We start from the raw sequence: 6,405 nt of genomic DNA on the forward strand, positions 1-6,405 counted from the left end.
AACCAATACAAAGCATATTTAGACCATGTCTAAAGATAGACACCAAAAAACATTAACGCCTTAACACAGTATTAAAAATATAGGTTTGAATATTAGAATTATATATATAACTTCAATTGCTCTTTATATTATTTATATTAACACCTTTTTCATAGTAAATTCACTTTAATGGCACATAAACGAAAATATATATAATTTAATTAATGATTAAAAAATAATAAAAAAACACAACATTAACATATATAAAATATAAATTCCGGCAAGAAGTAAGCCACTTATCATATTTTTATCATAAGAATTAATAATTACAATATTATTACAATAATAGTACAAAGCTTCAAATATATATGAACAATTCAATGAGGATAAAATTTCGATATTAAATTTTTCTTTTTATATCATAATATATAAATTTTGTATATATTACACAGGGGATATTATAGCTGTGTTTTCAGAACTATATTGTGGTGTTAATATCAAACATAGCTATTTTTTTATATTTAATTATCTCTAAAAAACATGATTAAAAATACTTTTTACGATATCTGCAACAAAATTTCATTTTTTTATATTGAAACAGCAATCGATTACATTTATCAAAAAAGCTTTTCGATTTTGACATATCATAAAATATAATTTTTGCACGTAAAAAATACAGTTTTTTCAAAATGTTAAAAATGCAATCATTATTCAGATTTGCCCTGCTATTTACTAATACAAAATTTACAAATATCTTCTCATAAAACAATTATCCAAAAAAAGACAGCTTTTTTTGTTTTATTGTGATAAAAAAGGTATGAATATGACTTTAGTAAACAATTATATAAATAGCATATAGCAGCCATTATACAACTATATTTAATAAGTTAAGAAGGTTTCTGCCAGCTAATATCTACAAAAAACTTATTTCAAAATAAAAACATAGTATAGATTCATTAAACAAACATAATAAATTTCAAATTAATATTTATCTAAAATTATTTGTTTTTAATGTATAATCTTACACAGAAAAAAATAGAAAATTACTAAAAATTATATGAACCTGGAGAATTCTATTTCGCATGTATAGCCTAGGTTATCTTTTGCTATAATTACTTATAAAATTGATTAAGCTGACTATTAAACAGAAAACAATTTATATATTCCGGTGTTTATTTTCATTTATAAATGCAGGAAAATTAACAAATTTGTGAATTCGAACCGAAAAAGCGAATTTTATCCTAAATATCATATTTTTATGTCCTTGTAATAAAGCTACGTATGAAAAGCTAAAAAAGTCACCTAATTTTTTTTCGCATAAACTTAAATAATAATACGTATTAAATTTATTGCATATGAATAAAATGATCGCAGTAAAAGTACAAGTGAAAATTTTAATTTGACTATACACTTTTTTTTCGCGATATTTATGTAAAATCTTGGTATAATGAATAACTTTATTATTCAAAACGTATCAATACAATTTTTTTGCTATGACAATAGACAATGTACATGTAACACAACATTTTTACGTTATTTTTAATTTTATAAATCATATTTTTTTTTCACCGTAAGTATCACTTTTTTTGTAATTAAGAAATTAATGCTTTTTTCATGCTGCTCTACATTCAAAGTAATATACAATAACATATTTTCATACTTATTCAAATTAGCTTTGTGTCTTTAATGTAAAAAAAAATGATTTGTTAGGATATAAGTCGTTTCCTTATATAGAATACTCTCAATTTGATTTTAGTATATAATAAAAAAAAATTATAGTTTCTATTGAGTAAAGATAGTAAAAGCCATAATTGAGGCATTTTTGTAAAATTTTTATTATATAATTCAATTTTTTCGCAGCAAAAAGTATATTTTTTTCATAACTAAAAACGATGAAGTGATTTAGTACAATTAAATTTTTGACAAATCAAAAAATACTAACTACATAATGATAATCAATAAAATAATACCAGTATAGAAATATTTTCTACTGTCTCATAATATAGGCATCTAATTTTTTTAGTTTCCTATCTTTGCTGCAAAGATTAATATATTTTTCTTTAAAAAGTTGTTAAAAGTGTAGATAAAATTATAAGGAAGTAGTTTTATATGTAAAGCCTTATATTATGCCCTAGATTTATTTGTTTCACTGGTATTTGTATAAAAAATGGCATTTCAACTAATATAAAACTTTATATTTAATACAATGTAATTAATAAAAACTATATAAATCTAAATGTCGATCAGCATAATTTAATATAAGCTTAATGTACGAGTTTTTTGAGTAAATATTTTTTCGTAATCGAACATACATCGATTAATATAAGAACTCTAAAAAAAGCCATATACCATGATATATCAACAATTATTCATATTAGAAATAACAAAATAGCTTTTAAAAATTGCCTAAAGCACAAGATATTGCAGATAAAAATTTAACAAAGAGTTTACGAAAATATGGAATAGATGTAAGAATATCTAAAGCACAATTTTTATTGTTCTTCGAACAAATGGTATTATGTGAAAACTAAAAAAATTATGTAATCATAAATAACTAGTGAAAACATAAAAATTACTTGTATTAGCATTTATCCTTTTCGTTACGTTTGGATAGAAATATTATGGTTCTTTTTTATTCATTTTATGTTCATTCGGCAAAAGAAATTTTAAATGTTCAAACTTTGATTAAAAAAATACAGCTGTATAACATCACACACATAAATAAAAAAAGTGGTTTTTGGTGAAATACTCTTAAATAATAATACCAGAAGGAAAGTATATATAATTTCGAAAAATGATTATTGGGTAGAGGTTAACTAGATAAGTTATGGTTCTTTTTAATTTTATTTTTTTCTAGATAGCTTTAGAAAATTTTAGTTTATATATATGAAGACACTAAAATTTCCATACTAGATATGCGGTATATTATGTTTTAGTAACCTTTTAAGGTTATTTTAATTTTATTTTGCTTATTCTAGTTTCTAACGTTATTTGATAATTTTATATCGTTATCAATAATACTCGCATTAACCCTAAGTCATGAAAAGCATATATCAAAGAAAACTATAATCACAGAATATTTTTATAATAAAAGCTTTATATTTACACATATATTTATATAAAGGTATTAGTTTCTGCTTGTTATCACATATAAAATTGAATTTATCATCAAGATAATTTCTTAGAAGCGCCGTCGCTTTGTGTTTTCAGATAGACATTTATATTTTCAGTAAATGATTTTGGGATATATAGTGGTAACCGACTGGAAATACCTTGTTAAAAAGAGAAATCGGTTCGCTGTACTTTAAATGGAGGCATAAATAATTTATGGCAATAAGTAAAAAATAAAGAAACTATTTTTTTTTATGCTGTACACGTTTTACTGCGGCGATTCATAAGTACTGAGAAAAGCCGTTCATTCTTTAATGTAATATAATGTTTTTGTGTGTTTTAAATATAAAACTATTTTATCTATTAATTTATAGACACATAACATAACAACAACCTATGTGGGGGCTCTAGTTTTATTCCTGTAATTATAATACTTGAGAATATTTGTGATCAGAATTTATTTAAAATCCAGATCAAAGCGGATTTAATTTTTTATTGATCTATAAGATGTGGCATTAATTTAAATATACATTCATATGAAGTAATTTTAATGGTTTCGAGTAATTTATATTGTTTATAAGTCAGTTAACAAAAAATAATGAAAAGGTATTGATATTAATACAGCACAAATTAAAATGTTCATTGGAGACAATAATTATAGGCACGTGGCAGAAATATTGTGCTATGTAGTATTAAAAATTTTAGTTACGAATCAAAGGAAATTTTGGAAATACTTCAGATATGCATGATATCTAAATAAAATATAGATGTGCTAATTTGATTTTTAGCTTTTTAATGTTGTCTAAGCAAAACTTTAGATTGATCTATAGACTGACTTGGCATATAAGTCTTTAAACCACTTTATCTTTTCGAAATTCTTCCATGCTTATTCTTATCTTTTAGCCAAGTGTCTTCCTATATTTTATTGTCTGTGCGTATACTTCTACTTAGTTGGTATTGGCAAAACATAAATAGTTGGGCGTTATGAAATAATATTTATGTGGATAAAACGTTTGTCTATTCATAGGAATTTAGACAAGCGTTAAATTAGGGAATATTTAGAAGCTGCCAATTGCGCAACATAAAATAAAAATTGATATTTATTAAACTATAAATTAGAAAACTTACCAAGAAATTTAAGAAGTAAATTATTAAGGACAAATTAATGAAAAAACTTCTAAATACTATAACTTAAGAAAGCATAGTATTTATGCTGTTAAATGAATAAAGGGATTGAGTTATATCTAAAACAATAAATATTTATAGATTAATATATTCTACAATCTAATAGCTACAAGCAAATGAATCAATATGATCAAAATGCTTGCAATAAGCTTACAATATGTATAATAATAATATCACAATGATCATATAAATACATTGTGACACACTCAGTCATCAACAACTATCTTAGACATCGGTGGAAACCCAAAAAAACATAATTACATCAATTTAAAACGATTCGTAAACACCACACCTTTTTTTTAATAATGTGACCATATGATACTACTTCTAAGTAGGTCTTTAACAAATGGTTCATTTGGAAATGGCTGGTTTAAGATTTATAAAGGCTTGTGTCATTTCTCTAATCCAACAAAATTTGGATTGGTTTGATGCATATTACATAATCATGGCTATTTAAAAATGAAAAAAAATTTATCAAAACATAAATGGAAAGATAGTTTTTTAAACTATTAAAATTTTAAAAAACTTGAAAAAACAAAGAAAGTTAAAGTTTTTTTAATAAAATTTGCACATGTCAATAATCTAGACTTTTGTTATGTAGTATGATCGAATTGATTCCTTTTTAGAAATTATTTAAATCTCTGGAATAAGGTTTAATCAAAATTATATACTTTATTTACTAAAAATTATATGCCATTATTAAAAAAATTATTATAATGATGAGATATTATATAGAACACTATTATCCAAGAAATCTCTTGGATATAATCTTCAGCCATAAAATTAATTTTCCGATCACAAAAATTATATAATTGGCGTATAAATATTTCAATTTTTGTATCGTATAATTTTCATCTAAAAACCGTAGAAATAAGTATTATTTCCTGTTATATTATCTTTATTCAAGTTTTTTAATAATTTAATCTCTTAATTTCATGTTATAAAATCTGTGAAATATTTTACTTTTAATTAAGACTAAATCCCATTTTTACACAGAAAAAAAAGACTAAATTATATTTTTTATTATGTCAAAGCATCCCAATGAAATTATATCAATCTTAAAATTTTTTACCCCATATTATTTATAAATTACATAAAGGACAGATATAATATTATAAAAAAAATTATCACAATATTAGAAGGAGCTGATATGGTCGAGTGTTTAGCAAGGCTGCTTTTTATGAATAGTCGAAGTTTCAACTTCGACCCACCCCAATTTATCAGATGAATTTCTCAAAATCAATGCCTAAAGGGGACGGCCAGTGATAAACCAAAAGCAAACCAAAAGGCATCGAGATGATATAAGAAATAGACGGTTTCTGTGTAGGCCGCTCGAAAATCACCTGTATAGAAAAGGATCCTACACCTACAGCAAGGATATAGCTAAGTGTATTTGTAGCTTGTATACTTTAGCGATGAACAGTAAACATAATCAATTTCCTCTAAAAATTGACTCTCGCCTATGAGAAAGGTATAATAAACAGAATGTACAGGTGACAAGAAGTGCTGGAGGAATCCCATGGAGAGATGCAGCAGTTAAGCAAGGCTTCTAGAAGTATGAAGCGAACTTCCGTATAAAACATAAAAATAGCATAAATAAATAAGTGATAATTTGACTCGAATTAAAAACGAATATAATGGGAATAACAAAAATATACATGCTTCTATATTCAAATGCAATGTGTTGCCTATATTTTACTTATTTTTTTAGTTTGAAAAATATTAAATTTACCTTAAAACTATATGTAGCTTTAAAATAGTGGAAAGTAAATTTAAAAATATTTTAAATACGTTAGTTTAATTGCCTCAGGCAAATTCCTTTTTTATAATAGATTAGAATCTAATTTTAACGAAATTTTACAAAATTCGATTCCATGGATCCGAAAAATCCATATTTTATAATTTTTTTATAATTTTGTATGTATACTCAGACTAAAATTATTTTTATCTTAAGTATAATCATATAAAAATTCAAATAACAGAATCAAGACAATATTATATATTACAATCCTATTTTATAGCATTATAAATTCACATTATTTGTAAATATATTTACTTTTATCTAAATCTTATAGTATTTTATTTATTTTTTAGATGTTTATTCGAAAAATAAATGGAAAAACTTATAGA

This window comes from Rhyacophila brunnea, unplaced genomic scaffold, assembly GCF_057557595.1.
Source record: "Rhyacophila brunnea isolate RB1 unplaced genomic scaffold, BYU_Rbru_1.0 scaffold_68, whole genome shotgun sequence".
Lineage (NCBI taxonomy): Eukaryota > Metazoa > Arthropoda > Insecta > Trichoptera > Rhyacophilidae > Rhyacophila > Rhyacophila brunnea.